General features: G+C 35.6%; 1 long non-coding RNA gene across 1 annotated transcript in view; it reads left to right on the top strand.

Annotated features, from left to right (window-relative positions):
- The window catches only part of LOC105495660 (uncharacterized), an 87,946-nt gene extending 62,745 nt beyond the window's left edge, over positions 1 to 25,201 (top strand). Inside the window, exon 3 of the long non-coding RNA XR_011607035.1 lies at positions 24,998 to 25,201. This is a non-coding gene — a long non-coding RNA (uncharacterized lncRNA). The remainder of the gene's footprint in view (positions 1 to 24,997) is intronic.
- Positions 25,202 to 26,089: the final 888 nt, after the last annotated feature.

Raw genomic sequence — 26,089 nt, 5'->3', positions numbered from 1 at the left:
GACCACTATCTTTGCTTTTAAATAATAGTAAATACCGGCCGGACACGGTGGCTCACACTTGTAATCCCAGTGCTTTGGGAGGCCGAGGTGGGCGGATCACAAGGTCAGGAGATCAAGACCATCCTGGCTAACACAGTGAAACCCCATCTCTACTAAAAATACAAAAAATTAGCTTAGCTGGGTGTGGTAGTAGTCCTAGCGAGTAGTAGTCCCAGCTACTCAGGAGGCTGAGGCAGGAGAATGGCGTGAACCTGGGAGGCAGAGCTTGAAGTGAGCTGAGATCGTGCCACTGCACTCCAGCCTGGGCGAAAGAGTGAGACTCCACCTCAAAAAATAATAATAATAAAAAATAACAAAAAATGTCAGGAAATCTTATGTTTTTTTTTTTTAAATCAGGTATTGGAATGGATCTCCAATAAATTAGTTCACCTCAGTGCTCAACTATGATTCACCTGGTAATTTTGGAAAACAAGGATATTATTTTAATTACCCCACAAATGGAAGTCCATAACCACAGAAGTGAGACTAACCAAACGTTCAGTACCTGAGAATACAACAATATCCATTAACCATGGGAATGAGCAGAACATGAACTAAATCACACTCACAATGGAGACTCAAGGAAAAATGGACCAGAGATCTAAGGTAAAACATGCTGTTAAGCCTCATAAGGATTGTTTTTGTGTCCTGGAGCCAAAGCTAGCAGTAAATGATTCTATAACTGCCTGAAGAAGTATTTTTTAAGTCATATTTTGTATATCATTACAAAGATTGCAAATTAACTGCTGAAAAATAAATCTGTCTCGAATAGAACATTAAGAAATATCTCTTGGCAAAGAGAAGCCTTAACTTCACTATTAGTCTTTAATTTGCCTTGCAAAGCCACATCATGTAGCTCAAGGTAAATGAAATATAAAGTGAAGTGACTTGTCTAAATAAAATAAAAACAAATTTAATTCTTTTCTACAAAATTATGGTAATAGCTTTTCTTGATTTTTATATATAGTGTTTTTTGAAGTGATACCAGCAATGAAAACTATAAAGCCAGAAGTTGTAACTCAGCTGAAATCAACAATGACATCCTACTCCGTTAGAATTCTTAGTGGGAGAGCTTGCTGCTGGATTGGATACTGGAAATTTTGTGACTGATAAAAAATAAAGGATAATTATTTTAGATAGGGTTCTATTTCTTTAAGAAAAAGTCAAGTAAAATGTCTATGTTGTTAAAAGATTGTCTATGTCCAGATAATTAGTTTATTAATGTGATTTCACTTCTTTCTCTTCTTTGTCAATGCATCCATAGTGGACCACCCAGCCTGAACCTGAAGTAAATTCAAATATTCCTGACAAGGCCAGGCGCGGTGGCTCACACCTGTAATCCCAGCACTTTGGGAGGCCGAGGCAGGTGGATCACGAGATCAGGAGATCGAGACCACCCTGGCTAACACAGTGAAACCCCGTCTCTACTAAAAATACAAAAAATTAGCCAGGAGTGGTGGCGGGTAGTCCCAGCTACTCGGAAAGCTGATTGAGGGGAATCGCTTGAACCTGGGAGGCAGAAGTTGCAGTGAGCCGAGATTGTGCGGCTCGCAGCCTGGGCAACACAGCGCGACTCTGTCTCAAAAGAAAGAAGAAAGAAAGAAAGAGAGAAAGAGAGAAAGAGAGAAAGAGAGAAAGAGAGAGAAGAAAGAAGGAAGGAAGAAAGAAAGAAAGAAAGAAAGAAAGAAAGAAAGAAAGAAAGAAAGAAAGAAAGAAAGAAAGAAAGAAAGAAAGAAAGAAAGAAAGAAAGAGAAAGTTCCTGATAAGCTTAGATAGAAAACCTCCCCTTTAAACTTATTTTCAAAGGAGCTGAAAATCTTCTTGGAAGAGAAGCTATAATAAAGGAAAAACAAATAAGAAACAATAAGCTTGACTCAGTGAGTGCTTCCTTCTAGGAGAGGAAGGGTGGTCCCGGGCAGGTTGTCCACTGTTGCTATTTGCTCGGTGCCCAGGGTTCACCCCAGTCCTTCCTGAGTGAGAGGACTGTAAATAAAAATGAAAGATCAATTTCTTAAAACTCAGGGTGACACTGAGATTTAAGGAGCACCACTGTTTCCTCTCCGTCAATTTGTAACATAAAAGGAGGAAAGTTTCCTTGCAAATATTCAGCAGGACACTTTACAATTTTTGCCATCTTGAGGTTTCTCCCACTTTCGGAGGAGCGGGAAGAGGTGGTATACAGAGGTGGTAGTGCTCAGGTTACCTGGTGGGAAACATCTCTCCTCAGCAGATGGCCAGTGAGAAATGACAGGAGAGATTTCCTGAACTTCTATAAAGCACACTTTTAAAAATACTCTAGAGATACCTGAATACCACTTTCTTTAAGGATACAGGTGCGGAGAACTGGTAGAATGAATATTTTTATATTTATTGGAATTATGTTAGTAAAATAAGAAAAAAAAAAAGCTACTGAGATCCAAGAAAATAAGGTTGTGCTTCAGTTCTTTAGAATATCAAACTCCTTCCACCCCTATTTTTTTGGAAGACTGGTATCATTTCATTTATATTCTTGCCAGTTTCTCTTCTAATAATACAAGTGGATTTAAAAACTTTTAACTTTTCTTTCCAATGCCATAGGTATCTGTGAATTCTTAAGAGGAGTATTATATGTAAGTGGGTCTTCTAAGCAGAAAGATTATTTATTCATTTTTTATTTGTTTGATAATCTTTTTTAATTTTATTGATAATCTTTATTTATTATGATAGCTGGGACAGCCTCAGGAGGGTTCAGTGAGGAAGTATTGTGGGATCAAGGACCTCAGGGAGTGAGCACATAGTGATAGTGGGAGTCAGCCTCTCTCCCACACTCCCTTCCTCTGATTCTCAGCTCTGTTCTTTGCGTGTTGGTTCTCCCCATGGCAGGGAGGTTGGTTCCCAAGGCCCAACCTTACGCTGACACTCTAGCATTCAAGCAGACAAGTGGGCAGCTGTCCATCTCCAGTTAAAAATATTGCAGAGAAGAGTGCAGATTGTCCAGGTCACCTTCTCATACTGAACATATGATGAAATGTTCTGGCTATTTTCCATTTTGCATAAAAGTGAATGCTCAACAGTTTCAAGTTCCTCTTCATGAATATACTTCTTATGCAGACTCAAATAAATATGAGATATCATTTGGGGAAAAAAAATGAGGCCTTGGTCAACATAAGAATTTTCTCTTTGTTTTAATGTTATCTTCAAGTTACAGCAATAAACAATGTTTTAAAAGTAATTCGCATATATAAAAAGTTACGTATTTAAAACATTTCTTCAATTCTTCAGTTTAAGTCAATAACTTTTTTCCCCAACTATGTAAAGTTGGAAAAACCCCATCTATTGATTAACAAAACTTTCTTCGGCTGTATCTTCTTCAAGAAACTTGGTCTTTCTGGGTAGTAATAGCATCACTATACCTTGCATCTAAAGCCAACTTGCTAATGTTGGCTCTTGCATTTGGTGAGGTAAGTCATCAGTATATCTGATTCTAAAACCACTTAAAATAATAGCAATGATGCAAACTTCTTAACAGTGGAAGAAATTAGATGACAAATCTGAATTTTTAGTATTTACTGAATTTGTGTGATTACATGAAAGAAAATGAATGTAAAGATGTGTTTTGTGATTCAGTAAAAATGTCAAGCTTTCTGTCAAGCAGAATTTTAACTTCCACTTTCATCAAGAGAATCTAAATTGGTATTAATACAATGAAACTTGCACTACAAGGTCATAACCTGTCTTCAGACTAAGTGTAGAAAAAGTAAATAAGATGTAATATAGCTGATATGCTGTGAGTTGACTCTACTTAAAGACTTAAAAATGTGGCAATCAGTGCCTGTTGTTATACTTTATTATGATATGTAATGTGTGAAAAATCATAGCTTATTTTCATAGATAAGTGTCTCATATTAACACCTTGAAAGTTTATCAATAAGATCCTGGAACAGCAGAAATAAAATAAGCCCATTCACAGAAAACAAACATATATTTAGAAATGTTAAGCAGCATTTACTTAGAGATTAAAACTTGAAAAGTGTTTTCATATTCATTACTACATTTGGTTCTTATAGCCTTGTAATTATTATTATTTGAACAAGACAATTATGATTGAGAAATATTTCATAATAAAAAGTAACTTATGTTGATCTAAAATTCAGAATTTTTCTATGTAAAATTATTTCTAATATATGGGAAACTAATTGGTCAAAACTCATAAAGCCAATCCTGTTATGATCACAGTTTATTCTGGGATCAACTTCTAGCAAGCTGGAGTCATCACCAGTTTTCTGCCAACTACAGTGATACCCTTTCCTGTTTACAGCTTCTTTCTGTGAGGCCTTATTTTTCAAGGAGCAAAAGCATGAAACCTTTTCACCCACATGAAGCAATACTGCACACACCAACATTAACATCTGAACTTTTTCAGGTGACAGCTCACGACAGAAAATGTTGAGCTTTTACAGATGTTCATCTTTTTTTCTTTTCCCCAACCAACTTAGCTTATCAAATTTTGAACTATTCAGTTAGAAATATGAGGAGGATTGTCAGTTCCTCTCTGACAAGTCCATATGTTTCACAAATCAAATTTTTACACTTCTCTTTGCTATTTAGTGATCACATTTGTAGTTTAAGTGCCTTCACTAAAGCCTTTTTTTTTTTTGCCACATTTATATCTCTCTTTCAAATTCTTTAAAATATAATTATGCTCTTCGCAGTGTTTAAGCCTTAAAACAATATAGAATACTTTGAGTGAACTCTTCTCTTAGCATAGAGGGATCATGCTTAGATGTTAAGTATCAGGCACTTTTGACATCTTATATGTGAAGAGCTAAAGATATCTTCTCACCACCACCAAGGAAAAAGCATCCCTCTTACCTTTTTAGTAGCATTATTGTGCATGTATGATTATTTGATTCATTTCTACTACAAGAACATGTTCTGAGAAATTATTTGATACAAGGTCATAACCCACAGATCTAACTTAGCAGATAAGAGAACAAATGAAAAAATGTACTGACGTTGAAGATGCCAAGTTTGCTTGACAATATCAAACAGCATCAGTTTCAGTGATTTCAGTCAAGGAGAAGACGACTTTGATATAAATACCAAGTTTTAACAACTCCAATGTGTTAACTGAATTTGATGTCTTTAAGTAAGCCATGCTATCAAAAAGCATTCTTTATACAGTTTCTGAAATGCTTGGCTGTTCAACCAAATGAGCAGTAGAGTCCTGAATAACTGTGACAAAAGTTCTTGGTAAAAACATTGAGCACATAAATGCTGTAAGAAAATAAATATTCCACTTATTATAAGTTAAAGACAATTTTTTCTTACAGAGGTACTGATATCTGGATTTCCTTCTATAGTGCTACTGTGTCAGTTAAATATGTACTTTTTTTTTTTTTTTTGCTTACGTGAATGTTTATACCCACATGCGATATCTGTTCAAGTTCTACACATAAATATTAATTTATTATATTTATTAGGTTTGTTATGTTAACATCATTTAATAAGTCATTTTCTACTTAAGCTAGAAAGAAAGAATGTTTTGATTTACAACTAAAAAGCTGACCAATACAGTAACAGGTATTAGAAATCAGAATTTAATATCTGGTCTAGTTGATTGGAAACCTGTGAGGATTAGCATTAAATTATAAATTATTTGATAGTTCTGAATACCAGCAGGGAGCAGTTACCTAGAATGAGGTGTCAAAGATAAGGCTTGGTTTCAACTGTGTGACTATTGACCCTGTTAGTATGGGCATAGGATATGCTAGAAATGGGGAGTGAGCTGGTCACTTTTATGTGCAATACAGGACTTAGCAATTTAATATGAAAAGGTCTAATTTTAATTTCTTGGGTCAAATTATGGTCAGAGAATGAGCAAGTTTTCATAACTGACAAAAATGTTTCTAATCTTTGGTGATATGTGGATCAAGGCAAAGAAAGAAAATCAGTCAGAGTCAGGTCCTAAATATTATTGTGTGTATGTGAATAGTTGCTTTGTCTCTTATGTGAAATTTCCTATGTAAAATTTAAGACATAGTGGGACAAGCTGAGCCTCTGACAAGTGAAGGATTGACGTTGGGGAGATTCAGGTGCCTTTTAGGCCTCTCTTTTTGGCCTTTTAGACCAAACACACTGCATCTCCATGCCAGGAGTGGAATCTGCTCCTTTCTCATCTGCCTAGACCCTGTGAGGGCCTTACCTAAGGTTCTGGTGAGCAGAAGTGTGTTAATGTTCCTTAAGAATTACTGTAAAATGTTGAAAGACTCTAGGCCTCAATCTGTGTCAGATCACAGTATGCCTCAAGGATCCTATTTCAGGGCCAACCTGGTAAGAAAAGGTGTATACATCAAACTAACTGTATTTTTGTGTTAATGAATATAAGAAAAAAAAAAAAAACTTAGTAAGTGAAAATGGGCATTGATGGTGCTAACTTGGAGAAGTAAGGAAAGGTAATTCTGATTTGGGCCAGAATAATTAAAAAGAAAAAATATCATTGATTATTTTAACAGATATAGCAAAAGTGTGAAAAAGTATCAACTACCATTCATGATACAAATATCTGCAGACAATTAATAGAAGGAAATGTTTTTAACCTGATAAAGGACCTTACAAAAAAGGGGAGCCTGTGGGCATTTCCTCAAAATGCTAAGCTTATAGTTATCCTATGACCCAGCAACTCCATTCCTAGGGATACTCTAGCTATATTCAAAAGAACTGACAATGCGTGTATTTACACAAAAACAAAATATGGTCTATCTTTACAATGGAATACTATTTGCTTATAAAAAGGAACACAGTAATAATATGTGTGGTTGAGCTTGAAAATATTATACTAGGCCACAGTCAATGGCTCATGCCTGTATTCCTAGCACTTTGGGAGGCCGAGGTAGGTGGATCATGAGGTTAGGAGTCCAAGACCAGCCTGGCCAAGATGGTGAAACCCCATCTCTACTAAAAATCTAAAATACTAAATACTAAAATACTAAAATTACCCAGGCATGTGGTGTAATTCAGGAGGCTGAAACAGAGAATTGCTTGAACCTGGCAGGCAGAGGTTGCAGTGAACCAAGATAGCGCCACTGCACTCCAGCCTGGGTGACAGAGCAACACTAGGTCTCAAATATATATATAAACTAAGTTTAGATAGATAGATAGATAGATAGATAGATAGATAGATAGATAGATAGATAGTATATATATACACATATAGATAGTATATATATGTACTATCTATTATACTATATAGTTTGATATATATCAAATATATATACACTAAGTATAAATATATATACACTAAGTAAAATAACTTAGTTAAAAAATATTATTTGACTTTCTGTATAGAAATAATATACAGATATAGACACCTGTTGGTGGCTCTGAGTTAGAGGTTCTACGGTGCTCTATTCAGAGTATAAGGGAGACCATAAGAAAATCCAGGGACTCAAAAGTGTCCTTCCTCAAGTTGCAAGGTCACTGAGCAGCTCCCCAGGTTTGTAGTTGGAAAAGGGGGTTTTAGAAGGGAAGGGTGAGTCTTTCTTGGTTGGAACTGGAAGTTGTCATTTATTTTAAAAGATCTTTATGTCCCTTTTGAAAGATAATAATATTATAGCTACCATTTTCAATGCACTGTTCTGTTATTATGATGTATGTATGCCCCAAACAACATATGAACTAATTAAATATTCCGACTATCTCCAGATTTCATGCAAGAGTATTCTGACACACAATGTTTAAGCAACTTGCTCAAAACAATTTAGCCAGTAAATATTTGGCTTTAGAAAAGAATCTATGACCTTGCTGGAGGCCACCTGATAATTTGCTAGATTCTGAGTGATGACTTGATGTAAGAAGACTATAGGAAGTTTTGTGTTCATTTTTATCCTCCCAAAACAAAATTAAAACTAGAAAAGTTCTTACTGTGGTCAAAACCAAAGTATAAACACTGCTGACATAGTCATTTTGTAACAAATACATGGGAATATATAAAATTATAAAATTGTCACAGATTTGCCAGTTTATTTAAAATGGTTCTAGGGAAAAATCCAATTTTAATCTATCAGTTGCTCAAGTATAATCAAATTAATAAATCTGTTTTTTAAGTTGAGAAATTCATGTTAGAACATAACAAATGAAAAATGGTAGGTTTAATTTATGGAAAGTTATCAGACTTTCATCATCCCCTGACTCCATGCTCACCAAGCATCTTCTGAATACATTTGTCTTTGCAAGTATATTTACTTCCAAGGAATTTTGCTGTATATCACCAAAATCTTCTTCTGTCTTCTTCTGTCTGAATCATAAATTTTTAAATTGCAATTTGGTTCATACACTATCTCCTTGAGAATTTTATCATCAAGAAATAACGCTGGATACCAACCCACTTGGAGGAATTGACCATTTCCAGTTTCTGTGAGTCTAAATCTGAGGACCAGTTCCTAGACCATGCAGCCTCACCAGCATGATGCCTCCTGGAGAAACCAGGCTTAGTGGGCTAGATGGATGCCCTAGAGAACAACACTCTCTTATTTCTTGTCAGCTGCAACATTGCTGTCATCATGTGAAAGATTTATGAAACATATCTAAATTAAAAGTGTGGACTAACATGGCCAGGACTGGAACACACGCCTCTTAAGTTCAAGTCAAATTATTATTCTGTAAGAGTCTCTCTGTCTCTGTCTCTCTCTTTTGATCTATGTACCTAAGCGTGCACGCGCGCACGCACACACACACACACACACAACTACTTAAGATTGAGTGAATAAGTAGTTCCCAGAAAAGTGGCATTAGCATATGGTTGCAAGTAAGCATTGTTTTTGTCTAATATTAAATTAACAAAACTGATAAAATTATATCTTGTGTAAGAAAAAAGTCATGTAAAGGGAAAGCAGACTGTAACTCTAAAATGTTGAAGTCATTAATTTCTAGAAGTAAAATATTTTAACATACTTTTAATTTTTTCTATTGTAACATTGATTCATATTGTACAAATTGGTAATTTATGCTTTGAGATATAAAGCTATCTTTTTAAATTTTAAGATATAAAGCTATCTTTAATAAATCTACCTTTGGCAGAGTATCTTTCTCTTTCTTTCATCAGTGGTAGAGCAGGTAAACAATCTTTGAAAGTTTTTTGACTAAGTCTTGAATATTGTAAGGCAAAGCAGATATAAAGATAATTTATATTGGCTTTAGTACTAGCTTACAATTTCCAAGGAAAGTGATATGATTATAAAACAAACAATGGCCACTTAGTTTTCAATGACATAGATATGTTACTTAGCAGAATTATTAATCTTTATCATCCAATTTATGTCATTCTTCAATTCACAAAGCAGTTTTTCATGGAATAATTCTTTTGAAACTCTTTCCATTCTCTAGAGGTATATCCCCATATATTTTATAACACAAATAGCTGACTTCCCAAATAAAGCATAATGGGATATTTGAAATGCTGCTGTCAAGATTTACACATAAAGCAATGGGTTACAAGAATCATAAATTCTGGATGAAGTAAATGCTCTTCTGTGCTAGACTAGGTGCAAATTTCATTAACAAAGGAAGAATTTTAGGCTATAGTTTACATGAAGTATTTTTTTCTAGAAAGAACATTTTATAAGTTAAAATGTCTATGCTAATAATTAATCAAAAATGTTTAAAGCTTATTTCAAATAGTTTTAGACTGTGTTGGCATTAGAATAATATATGAACACAAAAAGCCCACTTTTGTCAAGTCTGGCAGCCTGAAGATGCAAACATGGACATGTTCCCAACCATTATACATAGTTCACTGGCTCTCAGTTCATGTGCCCATACAGAGTTCCAAGTCTCTGCATCAACTTGCAACTGATTATTTTTTGGAATTCAGATATATTGTATGGGGTGCTTCATGTGTACTCTCCAATATGTCTGTGAACTTCAAAGTGCCATTAGCTATTTCTCCTTTCCCATTTCAGATCTCTCCATATTGCCCATTGTCAAGGGTCTTGAAGCCACTAGCAAGTTCCTCAGTGCCTACTCCACAGGAGCTCCAGGAAATCCATCTTTTATTCTCAAAATTCCACCACCACCACCATCTTCCCCTATACAGATAATGCCTTTATCTGTGTCTTGACACAATTCATCTTTAGATCAATACCCAATGACCAGTTACATTATTTTAACAACATAACAGAATATCTGTGTATTGACTGGGTGAAAATCATTTATTTATTTATTGTATTTTTCCATTGGTAGTACACCTTTCTTTAGAAAACATAGATTTTTATTAATCTGGACTCAAGGATACAGTCATTGTTTTTAAGCTACAGCACGATTCCATTTTTTGCCTGCAAGACAGAACAAGGAACAGAAGTGTTAACTTGTATTACACTAAAGTGCCTTTCTATTCTCAGATCAAATTGCAAAACTCTTTTCTGTTATGCTTTGAACCATTAAGATATTGGCTTTGAAAGTCCATCAGGCACAGTAAGTGTTTATAGGTTAATTCCAAAGACATCCTCAATACCATGTCATGCAGTAAAATAAGCAAATGGAACCAGGGCTGGACATGCTTTAATTAGTTTTGTCTATTGGAAATCACAGGAGGCTTATAGAAACCTCTTAATTCCTCCAGGCTTTATTACTTGATATATTCACAGCATGTATTTTCTGTATCACCTTATTAAAAAAAAAAACAGGGTAACTACTAAAGATCACACTGTTTTTCCACGCCATCCAAGTAGCATTTTAGAGGAGATGTAATGATTCTCAGCAAGAATAAATGTTTTATAATTTTGATCTTTGGCACAAAAATTAAAAAGAGCAAAGACAGTGTTTGCTTCCTGAGAGACACCTTCTGTTGTGTTTTTTAATCTCAATCTTTTCTGGTACCCTACAAAACAATGACTTTAGAGATCTGTTTGGCAAGAGTCACATTTTAAGCACACTTAAATAGGGTGGTATATTCTGCTTGATCCATATAAGGTAAAAACTCATGTCCCCTACATCTGATGATATGTCTTTCTCCATTGAAATAATCACTTTTATAATTCCTAGTGCTTCCCTCTAGAAATTTTTTATGATGATAATATAATATTAATTTATGTAAATTTACCAACTTACATAAATTCATGTAAAAGTGCCAAAATCACTTCCGGTAATTTATTGCTCCACGTGAGACAAAAAGCCAACTACATGTACGTTATAGATCTACATGTAAGACATGATGATAAAACTTCTCATCTCAAACATGTGTAATATATTAGACAAAGTTCTTCAGGTAACGAGAACTAATCTAATTGGAGATATAGAAAGATTGATGGTAAGGAAATAGTCTACGTAATTGTGGAGGCTAGAAAGTCCAAAATCTGCAGAGTCAATGTCCCAGCCTGAGTCCGAAGGCAGAAGTTGCTGTAGAAATAGGAAAAGGTTATGTCCCAATTTTTTTTTCTTTACTTATTTTTTATTATTATTATACTTTAAGTTCTAGGGTACATGTGCATAACGTGCAGGTTTGTTACATATGTATACTTGTGCCATGTTGGTGTGCTGCACCCATCAACTCATCATTTACATCAGGTATAACTCCCAATGCAATCCCTCCCCCCTCCCCCCTCCCCATGATAGGCCCAGGTGTGTGATGTTCCCCTTCCTGAGTCCAAGTGATCTCATTGTTCAGTTCCCACCTATGAGTGAGAACATGCGGTGTTTGGTTTTCTGTTCTTGAGATAGTTTGCTGAGAATGATGGTTTCAAGCTGCATCCATGTCCCTACAAAGGACACAAAATCCCCCATTTTTATGGCTGCATAGTATTCCATGGTGTATATGTGCCACATTTTCTTAATCCAATCTGTCACTGATGGACATTTGGGTTGATTCCAAGTCTTTGCTATTGTGAATAGTGCTGCAATAAACATACGTCTGCATGTGTCTTTATAGCAGCATGATTTATAATCCTTTGGGTATATACCCAGTAATGGGATGGCTGGGTCATATGGTACTTCTAGTTCTAGATACTTGAGGAATCACCATACTGTTTTCCATAATGGTTGAACTAGTTTACAATCCCACCAACAGTGTAAAAGTGTTCCTATTTCTCCACATCCTCTCCAGCACCTGTTGTTTCCTGATTTTTTAATGATTGCCATTCTAACTGGTGTGAGATGGTATCTCGTTGTGGTTTTGATTTGCATTTCTCTGATGGCCAGTGATAATAGCATTTTTTCATGTGTCTGTTGGCTGTATGCATGTCTTCTTTTGAGAAATGTCTGTTCATATCCTTTGCCCTCTTTTCGATGGGGTTGTTTGTTTTTTTCTTGTAAATTTGTTTGAGTTCTTTATAGGTTCTGGATATTAGCCCTTTGTCAGATGAGTACATTACAAAAATTTTCTCCCATTCTGTAGGTTGCCTGTCCACTCTGATGGTAGTTTCTTTTGCTGTGCAGAAGCTCTTTAGTTTAATTAGATCCCATTTGTCAATTTTGGCTTGTGTTGCCGTTGCTTTTGGTGTTTTAGACATGAAGTCCTTGACCATGCCTATGTCCTGAATGGTATTACCTAGGTTTTCTTCTAGGGTTTTTTATGGTATTAGATCTAACATTTAAGTCTCTAATCCATCTTGAATTAATTTTCGTATAAGGAGTAAGGAAAGGATCCAGTTTCAGCTTTCTACTTATGGCTAGCCAATTTTCCCAGCACCATTTATTAAATAGGGAATCCTATCTCCATTTCTTGTTTTTGTCAGGTTTGTCAAAGATCAGATGGCTGTAGATTTGTGGTATTATTTCTGAGGACTCTGTTCTGTTCCATTGGTCTATATCTCTGTTTTGGTACCAGTACCATGCTGTTTTGGTTACTGTAGCCTTGTAGTATAGTTTGAAGTCAGGTAGCCTGATGCCTCCAGCTTTGTTCTTTTGACTTAGGATTGTCTTGGCAATGTAGGGTCTTTTTTGGTTCCATATGAACTTTAAAGCAGTTTTTTCCAATTCTGTGAAGAAACTCATTGGTAGCTTCATGGGAATGACATTGAATCTATAAATTACCTTGGACAGTATGGCCATTTTCACGATATTGATTCTTCCTATCCATGAGCATGGTATGTTCTTCCATTTGTTTGTGTCCTCTTTTATTTCACTGAGCAGTGGTTTGTAGTTCTCCTTGAAGAGGTCCTTTAACATCCTTTGTAAGTTGGATTCCTAGGTATTTTATTCTCTTTGAAGCAGTTGTGAATGGAAGTTCATTCATGATTTGGCTTTCTGTTTGTCTGTTACTGGTATATAAGAATGCTTGTGATTTTTGCACATTAATTTTGTATCCTGAGACTTTGCTGAAGTTGCTTATCAGCTTAAGGAGATTTTGGGCTGAGATAATGGGCTTTTCTAAATATACAATCATGTCATCTGCAAACAGGGACAATTTGACTTCTTCTTTTCCTGACTGAATACCCTTGATTTCTTTCTCTTGCCTGATTGCCCTAGCCAGAACTTCCAACACTATGTTGAATAGGAGTGGCGAGAGAGGACATGCCTGTCTTGTGCCAATTTTCAAAGGGAAATTTTCCCGTTTTTGCCCATTCAGTATGATATTGGCTGTGGGTTTGTCATAAATAGCTCTTATTATTTTGAGATACGTTCCATCAATACCAAATTTATTGAGTGTTTTTAGCATGAAGGGCTGTTGAATTTTGTCAAAGGCCTTTTCTGCATCTATTGAGATAATCATGTGGTTTTTGTCTTTGGTTCTGTTTATATGCTGGATTATGTTTATTGGTTTGCATATGTCGAACCAGCCTTGCATCCCAGGGATGAAGCCCACTTGATCATGGTGGAAAAGTTTTGGATGTGCTGCTGGATCCGGTTTGCCAGTATTTTACTGAGGATTTTTGCATCGATGTTCATCAGGGATATTGGTCTAAAATTCTCTTTTTCTGTTGTGTCTCTGTCAGGCTTTGGTATCAGGATGATGTTGGCCTCGTAAAATGAGTTAGAGAGGATTCCCTCTTTTTCTATTGATTGGAATAGTTTCAGAAGGAAAGGTACCAGCTCCTCCTTGTACCTCTGGTAGAATTCAGCTGTGAATCCATCTGGTCCTGGACTTTTTTTGGTTGGTAGGCTATTAATTATTGCCTCAATTGCATAGCCTGCTATTGGTCTATTCAGGAATTCAGCTTCTTCCTGGTTTAGTTTTGGGAAAGTGTAAGTGTCCAGGAAATTATCCATTTCTTCTAGATTTTCTAGTTTATTTGCATAGAGGTGTTTATACTATTCTCTGATGGTAGTTTGTATTTCTGTGGGATCGGTGGTGATATCCCCTTCATCATTTTTTATTGTGTCTATTTGATTCTTCTCTCTTTTCTTCTTTATTAGTCTTGCTAGTGGTCTATCAATTTTGTTGATCTTTCCAAAAAACCAACTCCTGGATTCATTGATTTTTTTGGAGGGTTTTTTGTGTCTCTATCTCCTTCAGTTCTGCTCTGATCTTAGTTATTTCTTGCCTTCTGCTAGCTTTTGAATGTGTTTGCTCTTGCTTCTCTAGTTCTTTTAATTGTGATGTTAGAGTGTCCATTTTAGATCTTTCCAGCTTTCTCTTGTGGGCATTTAGTGCTATAAATTTCCCTCTACACACTGCTTTAAATGTGGTATGATTCTGGTATGTCGTATCTTTGTTCTCATTGGTTTTCATAGAATATCTTTTTTTTTTTTTAAGTTTTGCTTTCCATTTTATTTATTTATTTTATTTTTTTTAAATTTATTTATTATTATTATACTTTAAGTTGTAGGCTACATGTGCATAACGTGCAGGTTTGTTACATATGTTTACTTGTGCCATGTTGGTGTGCTGCACCCATCAACTCGTCATTTACATCAGGTATAACTCCCAGTGCAATCCCTCCCCCCTCCCCCCTCCCCATGATAGGCCCCGGTGTGTGATGTTCCCCTTCCCAAGTCCAAGTGATCTCATTGTTCAGTTCCCACCTATGAGTGAGAACATGCGGTGTTTGGTTTTCTGTTCTTGTGATAGTTTGCTAAGAATGATGGTTTCCAGCTGCATCCATGTCCCTACAAAGGACACAAACTCATCCTTTTTTATGGCTGCATAGTATTCCATGGTGTATATGTGCTACATTTTCTTAATCCAATCTGTCACTGATGGACATTTGGGTTGATTCCAAGTCTTTGCTATTGTGAATAGTGCCGCAATAAACATACGTCTGCATGTGTCTTTATAGCAGCATAATTTATAATCCTTTGGGTATACACCCAGTAATGGGATGGCTGGGTCATATGGTACATCTAGTTCTAGATCCTTGATGAATCGCCATACTGTTTTCCATAATGGTTGAACTAGTTTACAATCCCACCAACAGTGTAAAAGTGTTCCTATTTCTCCACATCCTCTCCAGCACCTGTTGTTTCCTGACTTTTTAATGATCGCCATTCTTTTTTCTGCCTTCATTTTGTTATGTACCCAGTATTCACTCAGGAGCAGGTTGTTCAGTTTCCCTGTAGTTGAGCGGTTTTGATTGAGTTTCATAGTCCTGAGTTCTAGTTTGATTGCACTGTGGTCTGAGAGAAAATTTGTTATCATTTCCATTCTTGTACATTTGCTGAGGAGTGCTTTACTTCCAATTATGTGGTCAATTTTGGAATAAGTGTGATGTGGTGCTGAGAAGAATGTATATTCTGTTGATTTGGGGTGGAGAGTTCTGTAGATGTCTATTAGGTCTGCTTGCTGCAGAGGTGAGTTCAATTCCTGGATATCCTTGTTAACTTTCTGTCTCGTTGATCTGTCTAATGTTGACAGTGGGGTGTTGAAGTCTCCCATTATTATTGTATGGGAGTCTAAATCTCTTTGTAAGTCTCTAAGGACTTGCTTTATGAATCTAGGTGCTCCTGTATTGGGTGCATATATATTTAGGATAGTTAGCTCTTCCTGTTGAATTGATCCCTTTACCATTATACAATGGCCTTCTTTGTCTCTTTTGATCTTTGATGGTTTAAAGTCTGTTTTATCAGAGACTAGTATTGCAACCCCTGCAATTTTTTTTTTTTCTCCATTTGCTTGGTAGATCTTCCTCCATCCCTCTATTTTGAGCCTATGTATTTCTCTGCATGTGAGATGGGTCTCCTGAATACAGCAAACTGATGGGTCTTGACTCTTTATCCAGTTTGCCAGTCTGTGTCTTTTAATTGGAGCATTTAGTCCATTTACGCTTAAGGTTAATATTATTATGTGTGAACTTGATCCTGCCATTATGATATTAACTGGTTATTTTGCTCGTTAGTTGATGCAGTTTCTTCCTAGCCTCGATGGTCTTTACATTTTGGCATGTTTTTGCAATGGCTGGTACTGGCTGTTCCTTTCCATGTTTAGTGCTTCCTTCAGGGTCTCTTGTAAGGCAGGCCTAGTGGTGACAAAATCTCTAAGCATTTGCTTATCTGTAAAGGATTTTATTTCTCCTTCACTTATGAAACTTAGTTTGGCAGGATATGAAATTCTGGGTTTAAAATTCTTTTCTTTAAGAATGTTGAATATTGGCCCCCACTCTCTTCTGGCTTGGAGAGTTTCTGCCGAGAGATCTGCTGTTAGTCTGATGGGCTTCCCTTTGTGGGTAACCCGACCTTTCTCTCTGGCTGCCCTTAAGATTTTTTCCTTCATTTCAACTTTGGTGAATCTGGCAATTATGTGCCTTGTAGTTACTCTTCTCGAGGAGTATCTTTGTGGTGTTCTCTGTATTTCCTGAATTTGAATGTTGGCCTGCCCTACTAGGTTGGGGAAGTTCTCCTGGATGATATCCTGAAGAGTGTTTTCCGACTTGGTTCCATTTTCCCCCTCACTTTTAGGCACCCCAATCAGATGTAGATTTGGTCTTTTTACATAATCCCATACTTCTTGCAGGCTTTGTTCATTTCTTTTTCTTCTTTTTTCTTTAGATTTCTCTTCTTGCTTCATTTCATTCATTTGATCCTCAATCGCTGATACTCTTTCTTCCAGTTGATCGAGTTTTTTATTGAAGCTTGTACATTTGTCAAGTATTTCTCGTGTCATGGTTTTCATCTCTGTCAGTTCGTCTATGGCCTTCTCTGCATTAATTATTCTAGTTATCAATTCTTCCACTCTTTTTTCAAGATTTTTAGTTTCTTTGCGCTGGCTACATAATTCCTCCTTTAGCTCTGAGAAGTTTGATGGACTGAAGCCTTCTTATCTCATCTCGTCAAAGTCATTCTCCATCCAGCTTTGATCTGTTGCTGGCGATGAGCTGCGTTCCTTTGGAGGGGTAGATGTGCTTTTATTTTTTGAATTTCCAGCTTTTCTGTCCTGCTTTTTCCCCATCTTTGTGGCTTTATCTGCCTCTGGTCTTTGATGATGGTGACGTACTGATGGGGTTTTGGTGCGAGTGTCCTTCCTGTTTGTTAGTTTTCCTTCTAACAGTCAGGACCCTCAGCTGTAGGTCTGTTGGAGATTGCTTAAGGTCCACTCCAGACCCTATTTGCCTGGGTATCAGCAGTAGAGGCTGCAGAAGATAGAATATTGCTGAACAGCGAGTGTACCTGTCTGATTCTTGCTTTGGAAGCTTCCTCTCAGGGGTGTACTCCACCGTGTGAGGTGTGGGGTGTCGGTCTGCCCCTAGTGGGGGATGTCTCCCAGTTAGGCTACTCAGGGTTCAGGGACCCACTTGAGCATGCAATCTGTCCGTTCTCAGATCTCAACTTCCATGTTGGGAGATCCACTGCTCTCTTCAAAGCTGTCAGACAGAGTCGTTTGCATCTGCAGAGGTTTCTGCTGCTGCTGTTGTTGTTGTTGTTGTTGTTGTTGTTGTTGTTGTAGTTCAGCTGTGCTCTGTCCCCAGAGGTGGAGTCTACAGAGACAGGCAGGCCTCCTTGAGCTGCTGTGAGCTCCACCCAGTTCGAGCCTCCCAGCGGCTTTGTTTACCTACTTAAGCCTCAGCAATGGCGGGCACCCCTCCCGCAGCCTTGCTGCTGCCTTGCAGTTAGATCGCAGACTGCTGTGCTAGCAATTAGGGAGGCTCTGTGAGCGTGGGACCCTCCAGGCAAATTGTCCAGCAATCTCCAGTGAGATGAACCCAGTACCTCAGTTTAAAATGCAGAAATCACCTGTCTTCTGTGTCGCTCGTTCTGGGAGCTGGAGACTGGAGCTGTTCCTATTTGGCCATCTTGCTCCACCCTCCGATGTCCCAATTTTAAGGCCTTTGGGAAAATTAGGTTTTTGTTCTATTCAGGTCTTTGTCTGATTGACTGAGTCCCATCTACATTAGAGAGGGCAATCTGCTTTATTCGGTCTATGGATTTAAATATTAATATTACCAAAACAAACACACACACACACACACACACACATACACACACACAGAAACATCCAGGATAATATTTAACCAAATATCTCAATACCCCATGAACCAGTCAACTTGACATATAAAATTAACTGTCATGGGTATTATGAATATACATGTGGTTTGGAGAACTAGTTCTTGACACAAATTAAAAAGGATTTAACCCAGGAGTTTGACACCAGCCTGGGTAACATGGGGAGACCCTGTTTCTATTTTAAAAAAATTTTTAGTCAGGAGTGGTTGTACACATCTATAGTCCCTGCTACTGGGGAGGCTGACATGGGAGGATTGCTTGAGCCCAGGAGGTCAAGGCTGCAGTGAGCCATGTTGGCACCACTGCATTCCAGCCTGGGCTGCAGAGCGAGACCTTGTCTCAAAAGAGAAGAGGCTTTAACCATAAAGAAAAGATTAATAAAATGCCACATTAAAATTAAAGTTAACAAATTCTGTTTTTCAGTAGCTACAATTTAGAGAATATATTTACACAGCTAAGTATGCTACAGCAATCAAAATAAATAATCTACTGTTATAAGCAATAACATGGATAAATCTCACAAGCATTGTATTGAATGAAAGAAGCCCTATGCAAGAGTGAATGTTCTATAATTCCACTTAATGCTAACTCTAGCAACTAACAAATATGATCTTGAGAATTCAGGATAACACTTGCATTTGGATAGAGTAAGGATAAAGATCTGGGGGTTATTTATAAGCTTACATTCATTTTGTGATAATTCATCAATGTATAAATTTATATTTGTATGGTTTTCTTTATGTATAACATACATATAAATAAGAAGTCAACTGCAAACTTTCTTATATTTAAAAGAAGCAGTTAAATTGCCAGTCTAAAGTACAATTTTGCTATATCTTCTAGAGTTATTAATCATCAGAGGAACTAAAGACAAAAATGATTTTGCAAATCCAAGAGGAAGGCACAATCAATACTTATTATAAAAACACAATTTTAATATAAAGAAAGATAATATAATTAGGGTTAACATTTATTACTTTTAATACTGCTAAATCTATACTATTCCATGGTGTATATGTGCCAAATTTTCTTAATCCAGTCTGTCACTGATGGTCTTTTGGATTGATTCCAAGTCTTTGCTATGGTGAATAGTGCTGCAATAAACATACATGTGCATGTGTCTTTATAGTAGCATGACTTATAATCCTTTGGGTATATACCCAGTAATGGGATGGCTGGGTCAAATGGTATTTCTAGTTCTAGATACTTGAGGAATTGCCATACTGTTTTCCACAATGGTTGAACTAGTTTACAGTCCCACCAACAGTGTAAAAGTGTTCCTATTTCTCCACATCCTCTCTGGCACCTGTTGTTTCCTGATTTTTTAATGATTGCCATTCTAACTGGTGTGAGATGGTATCTCGTTGTGGTTTTGATTTGCATTTCTCTGATGGCCAGTGATGATGAGCATTTTTTCATGCATCTGTTGGCTGTATGAATGTCTTCTTTTGAGAAGTGTCTGCTCATATCCTTTGCCCACTTTTTGATGGATTTGTTTGTTTTTTTCTTGTAAATTTGTTTGAGTTCTTTATAGGTTCTGGATAGCCCTTTGTCAGATGAGCAGATTGCAAAAATTTCTCCCATTCTGTAGGTTTCCTGTTCACTCTGATGGTGGTTTCTTTTGCTTTACAGAAGCTCTTTAGTTTAATGAGATCCCATTTGTCAATTTTGGCTTTTGTTGCCATTGCTTTTGGTGTTTTAGACATGAAGTCCTTGATCATGCATATGTCCTGAATGGTATTACCTAGGTTTTCTTCTAGGGTTTTTATGGTATTAGATCTAACATTTAAGTCTCTAATTCATCTTGAATTAATTTTCGTATAAGGAGTAAGGAAGCTATCTAGTTTCAGCTTTCTACATATGGCTAACCAGTTTTCCCAGCACAATTTATTAAACAGGGAATCCTTTCCCCATTTCTTGTTTTTCTCAGGTTTATCAAAGATCAGATGGTTGTAGATATGTGGTATTATTTCTGAGGCTCTGTTCTATTCCATAGGTCTATATCTCTGTTTTGGTACCAGTACCATGATGTTTTGGTTACTATAGCCTTATAGTATAGCTTGAAGTCAGGTAGCGTGATGCCTCCAGCTTTGTTCCTTTGACTTAGGATTGTCTTGGCAATGTGGGGTCTTTTTTGGTTCCATATGAACTTTAAAGCAGTTTTTTCCAATTCTGTGAAGAAACTCATTGATAGCTTGATGGGGATGGAATTGAATCTATAAATTACTTTGGGCAGTACGACCATTTTCACAATATTGATTCTTCCTATTCATGAGCATGGTATGTTCTTCCATTTGTTTGTGTCCTCTTTTATTTCACTGAGCAGTGGTTTGTAGTTCTCCTTGAAGAGGTCCTTTACATTCCTTGTAAGTTGGATTCCTAGGTATTTTATTCTCTTTGAAGCTATTGTGAATGGTTCATTCATGATTTGGCTCTCTGTTTGTCTGTTACTGGTATATAAGAATGCTTGTGATTTTTGCACATTAATTTTGTATCCTGAGACTGCTGAAGTTACTTATCAGCTTAAGGAGATTTTGGGCTGAGATAACGGGGTTTTCTAAATATACATTCATGTCATCTGCCCTCGCCAGAAGTTCCAACACTATGTTGAATAGGAGTGGTGAGAGAGGGCATCCCTGTCTTGTGCCAGTTTTCAAAAGGGATGCTTCGTTTTTGCCCATTCAGTATGATATTGGCTGTGAGTTTGTCATAAATAGCTCTTATTATTTTGAGATATGTCCCATCAATACCGAATTTATTGAGCGTTTTTAGCATGAAGGGCTGTTGAATTTTGTCAGAGGCCTTTTCTGCCTCGATTGAGTTAATCATGTGGTTTTTGTCTTTGGTTCTGTTTATATGCTGGATTACATTTATTGGTTTGCCTAAGTTGAACCAGCTTTGCATCCCAGGGATGAAGTCCACTTGATCGTGGTGGGTAAGCTTTTGGATGTGCTGCTGGATTCAGTTTGTCAGTATTTTTTTGAGGATTTTTTGAGGATGTTCATCAGGGATATTGGTCTAAAATTCTCTTTTTCTGTTGTGTCTCTGTCAGGCTTTGGTATCAGGATGATTTTGGCCTAGTAAAATGAGTTAAGGAAGATTCTCTCTTTTTCTATTGATTGGAATAGTTTCAGAAGGAATGGTACCAACTCCTCCTTGTACCTCTGGTAGAATTAGGCTGTGAATCCGTCTGGTCCTGGGCTTTTTTTGGTTGGTAGGCTATTAATTCTTGCCTCAATTTCATAGCCTGTTATTGGTCTATTCAGGGTTTCAACTTCTTCCTTGTTTAGTCTTGGGAGAGTGTAAGTGTCCAGGAAATTATTCATTTCTTCTAGATTTTCTAGTTTATTTGCATAGAGGGGTTTATAGTATTCTCTGATGGTAGTTTGTATTTCTGTGGGGTCGGTGGTGATATCCCCTTTATCATTTTTTATTGCATATTTGATTCTTCTCTCTTTTCTTTTTATTAGTCTTGCTATCAGTCTATCAATTTTGTCGATATTTTCAAAAAATCAGCTCCTGGATTCATTGATTTTTTGGCGGGTTTTTTGTGTCTCTATCTCCTGAAGTCATTTTTAAATGAGATTAACATTCAAATCAGGAGGCAGAGTAAAGCAGAGTTGCCTCCCTAATAATAGTGGGCCTCGTTCAATCAGTTGAAGACCTGACTAGAACAAAAAGCTGATTCTCCTTCCAAACAAAAGAGAATTTTGCCTTTCTGACTGCCTTTGAACTGAAACTAATTTTTTTTTTTTTTTTTTTTTTTTCTGGCTCTGGAGAAAAAAAAAGCAAAAAAAAAAAAAAAAAAAAAAAGCAAAAAAAAAAAAAAAAACAGAAAAAAAACCTGTTTTTTCTGGCTCTGACTCTGGTTCTGGCTCTGGCTTTTGCCAGTCTTCAGACTGAAGGTATTTCAGAATATCTAATAATCACACAAGTAAGAACCTTTTATATCCAATCTATGCAATATTTCATCATCTGCGTATGAGTTTCTATTTTCCTAACAATACACACACACATTTTGTGTATTAGATTTATTTTTCTACACTAACTGTAAATTTTTATTTCTTTTTGCTAAGAAATGTGTTACACTTTTCTGCAATTTAGAACTCCCCTCCTGTGAATTGCCCTGTCTTACTGTTTGCCTATTTTGTTATTTCCTGTCTTTATTTGTTGTAGAAATTATTTATATAATCCTAATAGTAATAATGTCTAAATTATAAATGTAAAATCTTTTATCAGTTCTAAAAGTGATTGTGGATTGCTTTTTTCATTTTAGTATCATAATTTAAGAACTATTAAAATTTAGTCTTACTGTAGTATAATTTGTTGGTCATATCCATTTGAGTTTTTGTTTCTTTATCTTAATAGATATTCATACTTTGGACCAATAAAGATTATGCCAGGTATTTTCTTCTAAAGTTTATAATTATTTACTATTATATTTATATTTCTAATTCAACTTTAATAAAGAATAGTGTTTCAATGTTTTGTTTATCCATATGAATAACCAGTGGTTAGGGTATAATTGGTTGATTCTTCCCCCACTCTTCTGTGTGTACCCGAATCATATAACAGCAATTATATGATATATAAAACAAATGTATAGCTTGGATGTATTTTGGTATTATCACAACTTTCCAATATTTCTCTCTGGTAAAGCAATATTTGTCTTCAATCTATTTCTTCAGTGTATTTAGGGATATTTTTGGCCACTGACTTTTCCAAAATAAATGTATACATTGCTTGTTAAATTTTATTTGAAAACACATGCTAACCTTATTTTTAAAGAATCTCTGCTTATAGATACTTTTTTAAAAAAATCAATCTGCTTTTACTGACTGTATTTAAGAATGTGTATTACTTCTCAGTTAAAGTCTTCTCATATGTATTCCAACAAATACATAAAGAACAACAAATTATTCTACATAAAGCAACTACAAATATTTTCCTAGACTTATTTCTATTAGTTCTAAAGTTATCATAAATGTTAACTCTTTTAATACTTACATATTCTCACTCTTTGTGAGAACATTTCTGTGATGATATTGAGAAATACAATTGATTTTTCTAAACTTAAATTTAGTCACCTTGGTGAATTATCTTACTTATAAAAACATTTCTCCATAGACCCTATAGGATTTTCCATGTATCCTTTCAATGATCTGTTAACCATGACTCTTTGGTTTTGCCATGGCAAATCATTATATCTTTTTAAAAAATTTTCCTTGCTGAAAAGGACTGCCCATACAATATTGATGAAAAATGTTCATAGACACATTCTTACATGATTTTAAAGAAAATGTAACGGGATAATTCTGAAGTAAGCAAAATTTCCTATGATCTTTCTCAAATGAGGAATTTTATTGTTGGATTCATTATGATCAATCTAGTTTTCCCTGTAAAATAAGTTTTGCATTGAATTTTTCATAAATGTTTTAAAGTTAAATTATCCTGATGAGATTTTAATTGCTCATGATTTCTATTTTCATATAAAATTGCAGAATTTATTTTGCTAATAATTTCCTTTAGAGTGGTGGTATCTAGAGCTATAAGTGAGTTTGGTCAGTATTTTTTTCTGGATTTTGCATTATTTGCTTTTATTTTTTCTTTAATACCTATTGGCTTCAAATAAATAAATTAGAGAATGTTCACTTTATTTGCGGTTTAATCCTAATTTGGTTACTGTAGCATTTAGTTTTTAGAAATTACTTCTAAAATTATTTGTGTTGTTGCTTTGAGGAGGCAAAATTTAAACTACTGGTTCAACTGTTTTGTTTTTTTAAGTATTTTTTAAATACCTATGTCCTTCTGTTTCAATGGTCATAAGTGATTACTTTGGGAAAATTTTCCAATTATTTTATATAAATTTAAAGTTGATTGGCATGACATTTTTTCCTAGTAATATGTTAGGCACTTATGAATACATAACTTTGTCACTACATGCATTTATGCAAACTGGTTTTCTTTCTGTTTTTATTGATAAATCCTACCAGATACTTTTCTGTTTATTATTTTTAAACAATCAAAGTTTTGATGCTCTATTGAATGCATTTTTATTATATTGGTATTTGATTTTACCTGTATTGTATCATCTTTTTCTATTTTGGGTTTATACAGCTACAGATATTTGGTAAATTATTAAGTTGGATGTTGATTTTATTAATTTTCATCTTTTTAAGCAAACATAAGAATTTAAGGGTCTGAAATTCTTTTGAAATATGCCTTAGCTACGTCTCATGAATTCCTATCAAAAAAATATTTTCACAAGTACAAAATTTTAAGGTATTTTTGTACATTTTCGTTTATCAATGAGATATTTACAGGTGGGATTTTAAGTTTTATTTAGATATATAATTTGTAGTTTATTTTATTGTAAATTTATAATCCAATATTTTTGTTGTCAGAGAATGTCATATGTGTATTAATTTTTTTGATGTCTGTAAGAGTTGGATGTAGGGCTTAGAAAATAACCAATATTCAAAATGTGTCTTGTATGCTTAAAAATATTGCACATATCTAAGTTTTGTTTTTTATTTTCCAGCATTTTTGAGGTATAATTGTAACCATGGAACCAGCTCCAGCTGACTAATGATTGCTTAAATTGTTTCAGGTGGTACAGAGCCAAAATTGCCCAGCCATGGTCAACAGAAAGGGCTTTAACCTCATAACTCTGAACACCACCAGCCTGGCAGAACAGCAGAGACTGTTGGCATCACCAGGGACTAGCTGGGACCACTATAAAAGCTTGACTCACCCTCAGCTCGGAGCGACAGATTCGAACGTTGTCTCCTGTCCCCTTGCCAGCTGACTTGCAGTAAAGCTTTTCTTTTCTCAAAAGATAGTGTCACGGTGTTGGTTTCTATGCCCATCAGACAGTAAGCCCATTGCTTGGTAATGTAATTTACAAACAAAATTCAAAAATACTTAAAGTGTACAACTTTATGTTTTGATATATGTACACACTGTTAAATGACTACCACAGTCAAATGAATTTGCATAGCAATCACCTCACATAGTTACCTTTGTGTGCATGCATGTGGGCTGATGGTATTTAAGATCTATCCCATTAGCAAATTTCAATAATATAATATATTCTTATTAACCCCAGTCACCATGCTATATACTAGGTCTGCAGAATTTATTCATCTTGCATAACTTCAGCTGTGTGCTCTTTGACCAACAACTCCCTATTTCCTCCACCCTGTAGGCACTGACAACCATTACTCTAATCTGTGCTTCTGAGAGTTCAACTTTCTTATATTCCACATATAAATAAGATTATGCAGCATTTGTCTTCCTAAACCTGGTTTCTACATTTGCATGCTGAGTTTGCAAAATGTCCACAAGATTACATGTCATTTATGACATTCAGAATGGCTATATTCTTAATTGTTTATGTTTGTTTAACTGATCAAATTCTTAGAGAACCATGCTATAATCTTGCATGCTAATGTCAAATTTCCTTTGTAAGTCTATCAGTAATTTTTCATCTGGTGTACAGAAGGTATTTACCATAAAGTAAGTTAACCTTTGTATTAACTGAAATGTAAACTCTATTCAGACCTTCTTAATGTTTTGCCTAATATTATTTTTTCTGTTCCAGGATTCAATTCAGGATACCACATTTCTGGCAGTGGCAAGTTCTTAGATTTTCTTTTTTTTTTCTGACTTTAATAATTTTGATGACTACTGTTTAATTATT

This window comes from Macaca nemestrina, chromosome 8 (genome assembly GCF_043159975.1).
Source record: "Macaca nemestrina isolate mMacNem1 chromosome 8, mMacNem.hap1, whole genome shotgun sequence".
In the NCBI taxonomy this organism is placed as follows: Eukaryota; Metazoa; Chordata; class Mammalia; order Primates; family Cercopithecidae; genus Macaca; species Macaca nemestrina.
The sequence above is the reverse complement of the archived record's forward strand: the minus strand, read 5'-3'. Positions and strand labels throughout refer to the sequence as shown.